A 15,626-nucleotide genomic window follows, 5' to 3' on the forward strand; every position below is an offset into this window, starting at 1 on the left:
CTCACTCAAGGATCCCTCGGTGGTCGTGCTGGGCAAGCGTCGTGCAGTCCTGAAGATGGCCGGTCCCTCGAGGTCTCGTCACACCCACGAATCTCAGCTGGGCTGATGATGCAGGTAGAGGTCAGAGGTGCCAGGGAAGCCGGTTCTCGTCGAGCTGGACAGTCTTGATCCGGAGGAGAGACTTACAGCAAACCGCAATGCTTGGTTGGTGCCTGCTGCTGCAGGGTGACTACTCCTTAGTCACAAGGGAGAAATCTTAGGAAGAAGTCTTGAGTTCCTTTCGTAGAAAGTAGTTTCAGGATTCAAAGATGATCTAATTTGGAAGGGGGCCTGCTCCTACCTTTATCCTGAGAAAAGGGGCTGTCACGCGACTAAGTCCTGCCCTATGGGTGGGACTAGGAGGGGGGTGGTTACACCCCTCTCCTTTGTCCGGTCTCTCCCCAGCTCAGGGGCTGGTGTGCCCCAGGAACTGGTTTGAGCCGGCATATGCACAGTGAGCACCAGGGTGCCACTTGCAGTCACCTTCCTCTATAGCCCTGCCTACCTGGGATACACAAAACCCTGTCTGGGATGGTGCTGGCACCGCCCCTGACAGGAAACCCTTTGTCCAAGCACTCCTCGCTGGAAGGACTCCCAGCAGCAGGAGGTCAGACTTGTGTCTCGGTGGCAGCATCCATTTTGTGGAGCTGAGGCTATGTCCAACTTTAACCGGGGTTACAGGCTACCAACATGTCTTCTCCCTCTAGAGGGGTGGAATGCTACCCCCGTCGCCAGAACTGGCGAGGGGGTAGTATTCCAAAGCGTATGACACCTTACACGACATGTTTAGATAATGTCAGACCAAAGTTACCATAACCGCGAGGATTATAAGGCACTTAAAAGTATATGGTCTGACGCTATCATGGAAACGGCTAAGGGATAGATCCCGAAAGCCGCAGACAGGCTCAGCTCATGCCAGAGCACCATCTCACACGATTCCAAGCACTCTGCCCTCAGGATTGTTAAGGCCTGCCATAGGAGTGACTGATAGGAGATCTGTGTGCCCATTTTAGGTTTAGATATAGGTATACTCTATCTAAAGCAAAGGGTGATTACACCACCTTGCCCCAGCTGTCAAGCAGCCAGTTGTGTCTGTTTAGTTAGTCAGCCCAGGGGTGGCATAATACATGCTGCAGCCCCTGGGAGACTTCTGGGTGCACCTCTGCCCTGGGTACAGGGACTTGGAGAGGGCCCAGTGCCAATTCAGTACCTGGGTACAATTTGGAATAGAGAGAACAGCTAGGCTGTGGGTCTGATTAGCAGGCCCACAGCCAGGGAAAGTCGTAAACCAGTGAAGCAAAAAGCAAAAATCTGGGTGATCATAGGATTGCAGACCCTACTCTCCTACATGACCCCCCGCCTCCCAAACTTTGGGACAATAAGCTAACCTTGACCAGGTGAGTCTTCTTGCTCTAAATGGAAATACCTGGAGAGCCCATCAGCATTGCCATGATCAGTACCAGGTCTATGCTCCACTGTAAAATCCATCCACTGTAGGGAAATGGACCACCTAAGTAGTTTGGGGTTTTCACCCTTCATCTGATTTAGCCATAAGAGGGGCTTATGGTCGGTCTGAATCTTAAAGTGAGTGCCAAACAAGTATGACCTCAACTTTTTCAGGGCCCACACCACAGCAAAGGCCTCCCTCTCAATAGCTGACCAATTTTTCTCTCTGGGGGTCAGCCTTCTGCTAATAAAAGCAATGGGCTGGTCGTTACCATCAAAATTCAGCTGAGATAGAACAGCTCCCACACCCAACTCAGAAGCATCTGTTTGGACAATGAAGGTCTTGGAGTAGTCTGGACTCTTTAGGATAGGTGCTGTGCACATGGCCTGCTTTAGGTCATCAAATGCTTTCTGACAGCTTGCTGTCCACTGAACTTTATTTGGCATCTTCTTACTTGTCAGGTCATTAAGTGGAGTCACAATGGACCCATAATTCTTGACAAATTTTCTATAGTAACCAGTCAGGCCCAAGAAAGCTCGAACCTGAGTCTGGGTGGTTGGAGGAGCCCAGTCCTTGATGGCCTGTATCTTGCTCTCCAATGGCTGAACCTGGCCTCCACCTACAAGGTGGCCCAGGTATGCAACCTGTGTCTGCCCTATCTGGCACTTATTGGCCTTGATAGTGAGACCTGCCTTTTGCAGTGCCTCTAACACTTTCCTCAGGTGGACCAGGTGATCCTCCCAGGTGGAACTAAAGACAGCTATATCATCAAGATATGCTGCACAGAAGTCATCCAACCCAGTGAGAACTTGATTCACCAGCCTTTGGAAGGTGGCAGATGCATTTTTCAAACCAAAGGGCATTACCACATACTGATAATGCCCACCAGGGGTAGAAAATGCTGTCTTGGGTTTGGCCTCCTCAGCTAACCTGATTTGCCAATACCCAGCTGTCAGGTCAAATGTACTTAAGTAGTTGGCAGAAGCCAATCTATCTATAAGTTCATCTGCTCTTGGTATTGGGTGGGCATCAGTCTTAGTGACTGCATTGAGGCCTCTGTAGTCTACGCAAACCTCATCTCTTTCTTACCACCCTGGGTGTGAGGCTTTGGCACTAGAACTACTGGGCTAGCCCAAGGGCTATCTGAGGGCTCAATGACTCCCAGCTCCAACATTTTCTGCACTTCTGTCTTGATGCAGTCTCTGACATGATCAGGCTGTCTGTAGATTTAACTCTTGACAGGCAGACTGTCCCCAGTGTCAACCTCATGGGTACACCAATCAGTTTGGCTGGGTGTCAGAGAGAACATATGTCTAAAGGATTGCAGAACCTGTCTACAATCCTGTTGCTGATGTTCAGAGAGGCTGCCACAAAAGACAACACCATCTACTGATCCATCATCAGGATTCTGAGTGAGCAGGTCTGGGAGAGGGTCACTATCTTCCTCCTGTCCCTCATCTGTGGCCATGAGCAAGCCCATGTCCTTCCTGTCGACATATGCCTTGAGCCTGTTTACATGGAGCACCCTGAGGGGGCTCCTGGGAGTTTCAAGGTCCACCAGGTAGGTGACCTCTCCCTTTTGCTCAATGATTGTGTGGGGCCCAAACCATTTGTCTTTGAGTGCTGCTGGGGCCACTGGCTCCAGCACCCACACCTTCTGTCCAGGCTTGTACAGAGTCAGGACAGCCTTTTGGTCATGCCAAGCTTTTTGGAGTTCTTGGCTTGCCTCAAGGTTTTTAGATGCCTTTTCCATGTACTCAGCCATCCTGGAGCGGAGACCAAGTACATAGTCCACAATGTTTGTTCCAGGCTTTTTGAGAGGTCTCTCCCATCCTTCCTTTACCAAACAAAGGGGTCCTCTTACAGAATGCCCAAACAGAAGTTCAAAAGGGCTGTAGCCAACCCCCTTCTGTGGGACCTCTCTGTAAGCAAACAAGAGGCAGGGTATTAGGACATCCCATCTCCTCCTGAGAGGTACAGGTAGTCCATGAATCATCCCTTTGAGGGTCCTGTTGAATCTCTCAACAAGCCCATTGCACTGTGGGTGATAGGGTGTGGTGAACTTGTAGTTGACACCACATTCCTTCCACATTGCAGTCAGATATCCTGACATGAAGTTTACACCTCTGTCAGAGACGACCTCCTTAGGGAACCCCACTCTGGAGAACACTCCAATTAGGGCTCTTGCCACAACAGGTGCTGTAGTGGTTCTAAGGGGTATAGCTTCAGGATACCTGGTGGCATGATCCACTACCACCAGTATAAACTTGTGCCCTGATGCTGTCTGGGGTTCCATTGGACCAACAATGTCAATCCCCACTCTCTCAAAGGGTACCCCCACCATGGGTAGTGGTATGAGGGGGTCCTTTGTTGTGCCACCTGACCTACCACTGGCTTGGCAAGTGACACAGGAGCGACAAAACTCCTTGGTATCTTCATTCATGTGGGGCCAGTGAAAGTGTGTGACAAGCCTGTCCCACGTCTTGTTCTGGCCTAAGTGACCTGCAAGGGGAATTTCATGGGCCAAGGTAAGAAGGAAACCTCTCTGAGACAAGGGGATGACCAGCCTCCTGGTTGCACCAGGCTTGGGGTCTCTTGACTCAGAGTACAGGAGTCCATCATCCCAGTGTACCTCGTGGGTTCCTGTGGCATTCCCTGCAGCCTCAGCAGCAGCCTGCTGTCTGAGGGGTTCAAGTGAGGGGCAGTCCAACTGTGCCTTTCCCAGGTCTTCCCTGGAGGGTCCCCCTGAGCCCAGAAACTCAACCTGATCAGGTTCAAGCTCTTTAGGCTCAGTTTCCCTCAGTTCTTTGAGATCAGCCTCCTCAGAGACTTGATCCCCAACCTGTGGCAAGGGGGAAGGCAATGCCTTAACCCTACTGCTCCTCTTCTTGGAAGGTGTCTGGTACATTGTTCCAGGATCCAGCACCTGTTCAGTGGGGCATCTTTTGGCCTGTGACCTAGTCACAGCAAGGACATGTGCTGGCAAGCCTAACATTTCCATGTGAGTCCTCTGCTCCACTTCTGACCATAGGGATGTTTCCAAATCATTGCCCAACAGACATTCTACTGGGAGGTCTGAACTAACCACAACCTTCTTTGGGCCACTTACCCCTCCCCAGGAGAAATCAACAACTGCCATACTATGATTGGTAGTGACGTTGCTGGCATTGGTCACCAGGTAGTCTGCACCTGGCATGATCTGTCCAGGGAACACAAAGTTAGGTGTCACCATTGTGACACTGGCACAAGTGTCCCTGTAGGCCTGAGCCATTTTTCCATTAATTAAAGGTGTCTGCCTGTATTTGCCCAAAGTATTGGGACTTGCATCAGGGGATATATCCACATCCCCTGTACAGACAAGGACAGCCTGAGTGAGTGTGCCAACGAAGTTGTCAGACCCCTCAGTTCCCAAGGTTAATCCAACTATTCCCTTGGGAGGTGCACTACCACTACTGACTGTACTAGGGGGTGCAGTTGCCTTAGGGGCTGTAGTGGTAGGAGTTTGCCCTCCTCTCTTGGTGCACTCACTAAACCAGTGAGACTTACTTTTACAGTATTGGCACCACCTTTTTGACTGGCCTTCTTGAGTCTTCTTTTTCTGCTGTGAAGCCTGACCCCCACCCTCTTTGGTTTGTTGGGGACCTGTTGAAGACTTCTGGTCATTTTGTTCACTCTTGTTACTACCCTTTTGGTCTGCTTTCTTATGACCACCCTGGTTCTGAGTCTGGTTCTGCTTGACCCTTGTTCTGACCCATCTGTCTGCCTTCTTTCCCAATTCTTGGGGAGAGGTCAGATCTGATTCAACAAGGTGCTGATGCAACAACTGGTTCTGACAGTTATTTAAAATCTGCTCTCTCGTGATCAGATTATACAACCCTGTGTAATCAGTAACCTTGCTACCCAGCAACCAGCCTTCCAAAGCCTTAGTGGCACAATCCACAAAGTCAGACCAACCCTGAGACTGAATTTTCTGGGTATCCCTGAACAGCAACCTGTACTGCTCCGTGGTTAGGCCAAACCCATCAACCAGTGTATTCTTCAGGACTTGGTAATTGTTAGCATCCTCAACTCTAGTAGTGAGGAGCTTATCTCTACCTTTGCCTTCAAAGGAGAGCCACAGTATAGCTGCCCACTGACTTTGGGGGATGCACTGGACAGTGCAGGCCCTCTCCAAAGCAGCCATCCATTTGTGGATGTCATCCCCTTGTTTAAAGGGGGGCACTATCTTACTCAGGTGTTTAGTGTCTAAACTCCTTTCTTTATCTCTAGGGAGATTGCTGCCTCCAGTGGGAACTATCCCACTCATCTGCTGCTCTCTAGCAAAGGCAAGCTTCTCTTTGGCCAGGGCAAGTTCTTCCCTTTCAATCCTTAGATTAGCCTGTTTCATCCTTGCTTCATGCTCTCTTCTCTGAGGGGAAGTCAATCTCCTCTGGGGAGAAATCCTTCTCCTCTGAGAAGAGGCATTAGAGTGCAGAGATCTATTGGAGTCCCTAGAAGGAGATCTATCTCTCCTAACTCCAAGGTTAGGCCGCATTAGGGTCAGTACTGGGGGTCCCCCAGATCCTTCCCTAAGTAGGTCTAAGTTGGCCCTAGTAAGTCTGCTGACTAGCTCAGGCCTGTTGTCTGCCTCATCCCCAGAGAGTTCCTCTTCTTCCTCCTCAACTGCATTTTCAGTGTCAAGGAGATCTGGATCACAAAGGGTACCCTCTAAGGCTGGCATACTCCCATCTGTATGAGAAGCTTTCCTAGCATCATATGTCTCTAAGAGACCTAACAGAAAGGGAGTGGTGGGGTTAGACCCCTGTTTCAATTTCCTGGAGGTACACAAGTGTCTCAACTCCTGGAAACTGAGAGCTGCATATCTTGAGATGACCTGTGGAGGGTCACTAGCCACTAGGGGAGTCTCTGAAGACTCTCCATGGGTAGACATGCTTCTAGTGTGGTGTAAGTGATGCACCTACCTACACTATGGGTTTACCTACTGATCCTTTGCTAGAGTTGTAGTTTAGGGTGTGCTAAGCCCTATGACACTATAATAGCTGGTTCAGTAGAACTCAGAGTATTCTAAGCTAAGTTATATGTACCTATGTACTTATGTGATCTTTCAAATGATATTCTTAGGATATGTGTGTGGTAAAACAACAGCAAGTTCAAATCCCAACCCCTGCTCACCAATGTGAGATGTTGGCCTGATATGCAGTGCTCACTATTCTAGTGATCACTATGTATCATTCCAAACGACCCTTATTGATGATTGGTTGTAAGTCAACCTGATAGACCAGCTATCCTAGTAGCATGGACAAGAGCAGTCTTTAGGCTAAACTCGAGAGGGCGTGTTAAGCCAGCTGTTTACCACCACATTTACCCTTTGAACACCAAGTAAAGGACACCACACAAGTTGTTATGAAAATAAAAGTATATTTATTTATAACAGTACTACCCTGAACTCTTTATGAGTCAGGGAGCTAAGCACAACACAAAACTCTTAAGAAAATACTTAAAGTCGCACAATTTACACAAATGCCCGAGGGGCACGAAAAACCATATACTACAAAAGTGGAATGCGAATTACTAGCAGGTAAGTAACTATTCTCAGAGGCTTTGGGATCGCTAGGACTAGACTACTGAACCTTTAGATTACGAGCAGGAGGCCTAGGGAGATCGGGTGCAGAGTGTGCACTCTCACGCGGGATGCGGAACAAAGTCTATGGAGGCTAGTAAATGCAAAGTTAGTGTTATCGGACGAATCCGACTAGGTAGAGCTGAAACGAAAAAGGATCTGGACACTTAGATAGTTAAGCTATGCTGGAGCACCGACATGCTCATGTTACCTAGCTCAGGGGCTGCGGCTGCATAGGTCTGAAAAGACGTCGGGAATCCTCGTTGCAGTCTATGGAGCCTGAAAGAAGTTGTTGCTGGCAGGCGACCAGTGAAGATGTTCGATGTGATCCAAGCCTGGATCGATGAAGATGGAGACCTGTAAGCAGAGGGGACCAAGTCCTGAATCACTAGCCAGTGATTAGGTGGGCACCAGGATGGCACCGGGCGAAGTCACCTCGACCAGGTGAGTGGGCGACGCTGGGCTCTGCTGTCTCTCGGACCAGGAGGCGTTGTCGGCGACCAGGATGGAGGGGCGAGCTGTCCCACGAAGGTATCTGCTGTCGACGTCGCTGGACCCAGGATTGGGGCAACAACTCTTGGCAAATGCAAGCCCACGCGGTGGACTCAAAATGGCGTCTGGAGTGGACCAGGAGGGTCCGGGGTGCTCCTCTGTTGGAGGGGAGCAAGGGCCAGTCTGGAGCAACCAGACCAGCGGTGTTGTCGTCGTGGTTCGTCGTCAGGAGGGCCACTAGCCAACGGGCAAGTGACCTGGACAACGCGGTGAGCAGCAAAGAACAGAAGGGCCCCACTCAGATCTCGTGGATGCTGGGGGGCTGGACTTCGGTGCTGGAGCTGCTCAGGGTCGGGGCTTCTCAAACCCCAAAGCACTCACTCAAGGATCCCTCGGTGGTCGTGCTGGGCAAGCGTCGTGCAGTCCTGAAGATGGCCGGTCCCTCGAGGTCTCGTCACACCCACGAATCTCAGCTGGGCTGATGATGCAGGTAGAGGTCAGAGGTGCCAGGGAAGCCGGTTCTCGTCGAGCTGGACAGTCTTGATCCGGAGGAGAGACTTACAGCAAACCGCGATGCTTGGTTGGTGCCTGCTGCTGCAGGGTGACTACTCCTTAGTCACAAGGGAGAAATCTTAGGAAGAAGTCTTGAGTCCCTTTCGTAGAAAGTAGTTTCAGGATTCAAAGATGATCTAATTTGGAAGGGGGCCTGCTCCTACCTTTATCCTGAGAAAAGGGGCTGTCACGCGACTAAGTCCTGCCCTATGGGTGGGACTAGGAGGGGGGTGGTTACACCCCTCTCCTTTGTCCGGTCTCTCCCCAGCTCAGGGGCTGGTGTGCCCCAGGAACTGGTTTGAGCCGGCATATGCACAGTGAGCACCGGGGTGCCACTTGCAGTCACCTTCCTCTATAGCCCTGCCTACCTGGGATACACAAAACCCTGTCTGGGATGGGCTGGCACCGCCCCTGACAGGAAACCCTTTGTCCAAGCACTCCTCGCTGGAAGGACTCCCAGCAGCAGGAGGTCAGACTTGTGTCTCGGTGGCAGCATCCATTTTGTGGAGCTGAGGCTATGTCCAACTTTAACCGGGGTTACAGGCTACCAACATGTCTTCTCCCTCTAGAGGGGTGGAATGCTACCCCCGTCGCCAGAACTGGCGAGGGGGTAGTATTCCAAAGCGTATGACACCTTACACGACATGTTTAGATAATGTCAGACCAAAGTTACCATAACCGCAAGGATTATAAGGCACTTAAAAGTATATGGTCTGACGCTATCATGGATACAGCTAAGGGATAGATCCCGAAAGCCGCAGACAGGCTCAGCTCATGCCAGAGCACCATCTCACACGATTCCAAGCACTCTGCCCTCAGGATTGTTAAGGCCTGCCATAGGAGTGACTGATAGGAATATATGTGTCCATTTTAGGTTTAGATATAGGTATACTATATCTAAAGCAAAGGGTGATTACACCACCTTGCCCCAGCTGTCAAGCAGCCAGTTGTGTCTGTTTAGTTAGTCAGCCCAGGGGTGGCATAATACATGCTGCAGCCCCTGGGAGACTTCTGGGTGTACCTCTGCCCTGGGTACAGGGACTTGGAGAGGGCCCAGTGCCAATTCAGTACCTGGGTACAATTTGGAATAGAGAGAACAGCTAGGCTGTGGGTCTGATTAGCAGGCCCACAGCCAGGGAAAGTCGTAAACCAGTGAAGCAAAAAGCAAAAATCTGGGTGATCATAGGATTGCAGACCCTACTCTCCTACAGCCATGTAGTGTATAAAGTTGATAAAATGGCTTTGGACAGATTTTAAATGTGCCATCTATCATCCAGGTGTTGCATTGTTGGAGTTATGTTAAGTTATTTGCAGTGGCAAACATTATTATACGTTTTTCAGAGTTGTTATTGTCTAAGAAAATAAATGGCTGTTTGTTATGGGTAATGTTTAGTTCTGTTGAGATGTTCACCTCTTGGAAAGTTTTAGGGATAGGCAGGGTAGTTTTTTCTTTTTTGTCTAATTATCTCTTTTGTTAATGCATCAATTGATGGTAATTGTCCTGATGCATGTTGGGGTATTTGTAGTAGCTGTTCTTTTAATATTTGAGTAGTGGGTTTTTCTGTGCCACTGCTTGCTTCTTTGATGTTTTCTAAAGCTTCTCTAATTTCTATATCAGTTATGTTTGGGGGGTGGTTGTGCTCATTGACAGATACAACAGTAGTTTCTTGAGTTTTGGCTCTTCCGAAGCATTTGTTTGAATAGTATTTGCTACATTTCCAAAAGAATTTTAAGTCTTTCTGCTTTTCTTGCGTATATACATAACCCATGTAACATAGAAGCATTTTTCCCTTGTGTGATTCTATGAATTGTGCGTCTTCAGTCATAATGGTATGGTTAGTGCTGTAGAGAATGTAGATATAAATAAGTTAACATGATGCAGTAAAATATTTTTTTACAAATATATACATTTGTTGATATATACTTACATTAATGATGTAGATGTTGAAAAGATTTTTCTTTTGATAGTTGGTGTTTTTTTTTGTTGTTAGAAGGTATATCTGTTGATATAATAAGAAAAAGATGGTAAGTTAATTTGAAGCATTTGTGGTAGGTGATAGGGCAATTGGGAAAGTGTTTGTTTTAATTAGATACATTATTAGCATTTTTAAGTACTTATTTTATATACTTAATTTTTGATTTGCTTTCTTTTCTTAGTTGTAGATAGGTATTGTTGTGTTTGGAAGAATCTGTAGTGGAGATACAAATAAATGAAAGTATATTTTAGTTTAATCTCATTTAGTTGTATTTTTTAAGGACATTTTAGCAACAAAAGATTATTCACTTACTTTTTGTTTAGCTTTATTTTCTTACTTGTAGATAATTCTTCTTGTGGCAGGAAGAATCTGTAGTGTAGATATACATAAATGAAAGTATATTTTGGTTTAATTACATCTTGTTGTATTTTTAAGAACGTAGCACTATTAATGTTGTACGAAAGATTTTATACTTACTTTTATTTTAGCTTTATTTTCTTGCTTGTAGATAATTATTCTTTTTGGAAGAATCTGTAGTGGAGATATAAATAAATGAAAGTATATTTTAGTTTAATCTCATTTAGTTTTCTTTTTAAGAATATTTTAACATTATTAATGTTGTAACAAGATTATTAAGTTACTTTTTGTTTACTTTTATTTTCCTACTTGTAGATAATTCTTGTGGCTGAAAGAATCTGTAGTGGATGTATACATAAATGAAAGTATATTTTAGTTTGATATAATTTAGAATAATTATTTAGAACGTTTTAGTCATATAAATTTTATAAAAGATTATTTACTTACTTCTTTTAGTTTTAAGTTTTCTTTTAAAATGGAGTCTTGTTATCAGGAAATAAACTGGTAGCATTTCCTCTTCTGTTTTCTTTTGCTGTTGAAGTGGAAAAGAGTAACATTTATTTTGGTCTTTTATGCTGTTGTTTTAATTAGTTAGTTTCTGTTATTGGTTATTTTTGTTTGTACTAGTTTGATTTGTTGTTGTGTTTAGTTTGGATTTTTTGGTGTTTCCATATATGGAAGATGCTAATCAAGTCATAGTAATTTATTTTAAGTATATGTTATAGTTTAGAAATTATTTATGAATAATTTATTATTATATATGTTGGTGTTTATTTAGTAAAGTATTTCTTTTTCTTTTTAAGTAATATTAGTAAATACTATATATATTTTGGCGTGAATGTGTTTTAAAATTTTTTTGTGTATTGTATATCTGAAAGAGACACTCGTTAGTGATAGATTCCTTACCTTAGAATATCCCCAGGCGTCAGACTGGATCCGGAAAATTTTGCGTAACAATAACCCTGCGCGCCGGCAGGCGTCGTCCGCGTCCATCGTCGGCGTCGATAGCGCCGGTATGACGTCAATGGAGTACTTAGACACCGCCCTCGCGCGCTGACGTCAGTTCTTCTTTTTTCCGCGCCAGCTACCGCAGATCCGGAGAAGCTCTATCCCTTAGTCACTTTTTGACTAAACTTTTTGATCTTTTTGATCATCTCTTTCTCGAGTCTCTCGACTCCTACGGTGCCGGTAGGGATGCCCGGTTTCAAACCTTGCTCCAGGTGCGACCGACTGATGTCGGTACCGACCCCCATCACCGGTGCCTTCAGTGACTAGGCCTCGACCATGACAACCGCACCTGCCCCGACTGCCGGGCCCTGACGTCGAAGGCTAGGCGGGAGCGGTCCCACAAGCGACTGGAGCTCCGGCAGTCGGCCCGCGCCGTTCAAGGTCCCCCTCCCACAGGAGGTTGAAGGACCGGTCGCGGGGTCGGAGTCCTCGTAGCTCCGGGAGTCGGCATCGGTCGTCGGGATCTTCCTCAGGTAAGAGGCATGAGAGGTCGGAGCGACGTCATCGTTCCTCCGACCCACCCCGACGCTCGCACAACGCGGCCGGGGGTTCGGGCGACACCACTCACGCGGCTCCGACAGAGTCCCAGGCGCCGCATCCTGCCCCACACCTGCAGGTCCCTGGGCATGATGCAACGCCGGAGGAAATCGAGCGGTACCTCATGACCCAGAGGTCCCTCCCTCCTCAGCCGGGTTCCGTGGCGCCTTCAGGCCCAACGGTCCCGGCTGGAGGGCCTGGCGGGTCGCGTGCTTCGGCTCCGCCGCCGCCGGGTGCCTCGGCGCCGCCGGCGACTTCGGTCCCGGCGCTGCAGGCCCTCACTGGATCCACTTCCGGATCCGGGTCGTTGCCGTTCGACCTCACGACCTCGCCGGCGCCGGCCCAGCGGGTGTCACCCCCGACGCCGCTTGTCGGCGCCGTCCCCAATCCTCCCCTCGATTCTGGCGCCGCTCTCGACGTCGTTTGGAGATTTCTATTTCCACGAACCGGACCCATCCGTTGACCCTGAACTTCAGGAGATGGGTGATGAGGGTGATTGGGAGGGGTCTATGGACCCTCTGGCACAGGAGTGCCTGTCTCAAAAGGACTGGGCATATGAGCTTGGGGAGGCCAGTAGTATTGACACTTCGCCAGACACTATATTTGTCTCCCCTCCCACCGTGGCTATGGAGGAGGGGGCTGCCTACAGTGTAGTGTTGACGCGGGCAGCCAAGGCCTTGGGCCTGACGCTCCCCGTCGCGGCCGTGAGGACTAACCTCCTCACTGAGGTCCTTAAACCGCAGGCATGCTCCACTGATCCTCTGCCTCCGTTTAATGAGGCCCTGTATGACGTTCTTGTGGGCACTTGGTCCAAGCCCGCTACAGGTCAGCCTGTGGATAGGAACGTGGCCAGACGCTAGCGCCCGTCTCCGGGCGACCCTTGCTTTTTGTCCACCCATCCCACCCCCGAGAGCCTGGTCATCCAGGCCTCCACTTCCCAGACCGCATTCCCGACGGCTCCACCCGATCGGGAATCCAAGAGGTACGAGCAATTCGGTAAGAAGGTGTTCTCGTCCCTGAGTTTGGGACTGCGGTCTGTCAATACCGCATGCCTCTTGGGCCGCTACACCCACACCCTGTGGGACACGGTCGCGGACGTACTGCCACAATGCCCCGAGGAGGTCCGGGCTAAACTCGCCCAAGCCCTTGCGGAGGGTCGAGATGCAGCGCCCTACTCCATCCGGTGTGGGCTGGATACCACGGACTCACTGGGCAGAACGATGGCAACGATGGTGGCGGTTCGACGCCACGCCTGGTTGAGGTCCGCCAACTTTTCGGCTGATGTCCAGGCCACCCTCCTGGACATGCCGTTTGATGGCCGTCGCCTATTTGGCGACAAGGCAGACCATGCGCTTGAGCGTTTTAAGGACTCCACGGCTACGGCCAAGTCCTTGGGCCTCTCAGTCCCTACCCCAGCAAACGGGTGCCTTTCGCTCCTTTCGTGGCCACGGAAGGGGCGCTCCCACACGCACTGCCAGTCACGCGCCGCAGACTTCTACACAGCGCGGTGGCGGACGTGGAAACCGCCGTGCCGGCGGTCGGGGAAAACGGGGAGGCCAGTCCACACCTTCCCCTGCAGCCCCCGCCTTAAACCCCCCCTAGTCCGTGCTTTCAGGCCCATGTGACGCCAGTGGGAGGCAGGGTCCGCCATCACCTCTTCCACTGGCGCACGGTCACGTCGTACAGGGGGGTGCTGCAAATCGTCCGAAGGGGCTACTCCCTCCCCTTCGAGGCGACCCCTCCAGCCATGCCACCACAGTACCACCGCGTGTCGGGGGATCACTTGCAACTTCTACAAGAGGAAGTGTCGGCCCTCTTGGCCAAGGGGGCCATCGAGCGCGTTCCGGGGCCAGAAGTAGGGTGTGGTTGTTACTCCCACTACTTTCTGGTACCCAAGAAGGGCAAAGGGGGCCTACGCCCTATCTTGGACCTACGGAACGTCAACGGCTTCCGCCGGAAGGAGAAGTTCAAGATGCTGACATTGGCTCAGGTCTTAGCTGCCCTAGACCCTGGAGACTGGATGGTAGCGTTGGACTTGAAGGATGCTTATTTTCTCATCCCCGTCCTGCCGGCCCACCGGCGTTACCTGCGGATCACAGTAGGCCTCGAGCACTTCCAGTTTACCGTGCTCCCCTTTGGCCTTACAGCGCCCCACGGGTGTTCACGAAAGTAATGGCGGTGGTCGCAGCTCATCTGCGCAGGTTAGGGGTTCCAGTCTGCCCCTACCTCAACGACTGGTTGTTGAAGGCGGGCTCGCCCCAGACAATTGTCAGCCACCTCCAGACTACGGCCGACCTGCACCTGCTGGGATTCTCCATCAATGTGCCGAAGTCACACCTGTGTCCCTCTCAGAAGTTCCTCTTCATCGGAGCGGTTCTCGACTCGGCGCAGTTTCGGGTTTATCCTCCCGAACAGCGGGTTCGGGATATTCAGGCTCTGATTCCAATCTTTCAGCCTTTATCCCGAGTCTCGGTCAGGTTGACTCTGCGGCTTCTGGGGCTAATGGCCTCCTGCATCCTTCTGGTGCATCACGCCCGGTGGCGGATGCAGGCTCTACAGTGGGACCTGACGTTTCCGTGGGCCCAGCATCAGGGCAACTTGTCCGACCTTGTCTTGATCTCGGAGGGCACTGCAAGACGAGAACACCGTGTGTACTGCCCATCTGGAGGCGAAAGTGTGGGAGGTGTGTGCCTTGAGGTGGGTTTCCTGGAGAAGGACGACGTGCACTGAGTGACGATCTAAGTATGACAGGATGTGACATCGCTTCCTAGGGTCCCCCAACCCCCGCACATTCCACGTTAATACATTTAAATCAGTGTCCCCCATGGAAAGGCAATGTTTCAACAGTTAGCAATCGATGCGCTAGAAGCCAATGGGTTGTCAGACCAGGTCGTGAATAAATATACATGCCAATAGAAGCCTGTGGGGTAATGCTCGTGTGTACACAATGCCGTGCGAGAGAACATTCCCGCAGATAATCCGCATAAAGTCCTGTCAGAATAAAACGTAAGAACTCTTTGAAAGCTTGGTCAGTTAACAACGTACTCCAACTCATAAACATCCCTCTCAACTTGCCCCGCCTAGGGATCGTCATCACCATGCTAAAGTAAAACAGTTCAAGCATTTGAGTAAAAATAATGCGGAGGTGATCAAACTTCTCCCTGTTCACACTGGGCCCCACCCTCCCCCCCTCCCACTGAAGCAACCCAAACTTGCCAGAAGTCCCGTCCCACCCACCTCCCACACCAACGAGTAACCATCCCAACAGCTGCAAGGCAGCAAACACATCCAAGGGGGTACACCCTATGGGGGTCATCAAGGGAGGCACAGAGCCACCCCCACAACCTTGCCCTTCGTCCTGTACGGCCTGAAGCGGGCACGGTCAAGGAAGGGGGGTGGTGCCTGAAGTACAGTACCACCAGCATACCAACACTCGTCTACTGTGTACTTGGTCGATAGCAGTGTACACTGTGATTGAAAGCAGTTCACCAGTTCTAGGATGGCAGCAGCGGATCAGCAAGGCATCCAGGCGATCGAGCCCGGCATTTAGCCATCACCATTCAGCGATTGGGCATCTTCCTGCGGCACATCATCAGCA

At 50.0% G+C, this 15,626-nt stretch overlaps 1 protein-coding gene across 3 annotated transcripts in view; it reads left to right on the top strand.

Moving 5' to 3' along the window:
• SMC1B (structural maintenance of chromosomes 1B) overlaps positions 1-15,626 on the top strand; it is a 2,760,606-nt gene that overhangs the window by 710,826 nt on the left and 2,034,154 nt on the right. The window lies entirely within an intron of this gene.

This window comes from Lissotriton helveticus, chromosome 1_1, assembly GCF_964261635.1.
Source record: "Lissotriton helveticus chromosome 1_1, aLisHel1.1, whole genome shotgun sequence".
Taxonomy (NCBI): Eukaryota; Metazoa; Chordata; class Amphibia; order Caudata; family Salamandridae; genus Lissotriton; species Lissotriton helveticus.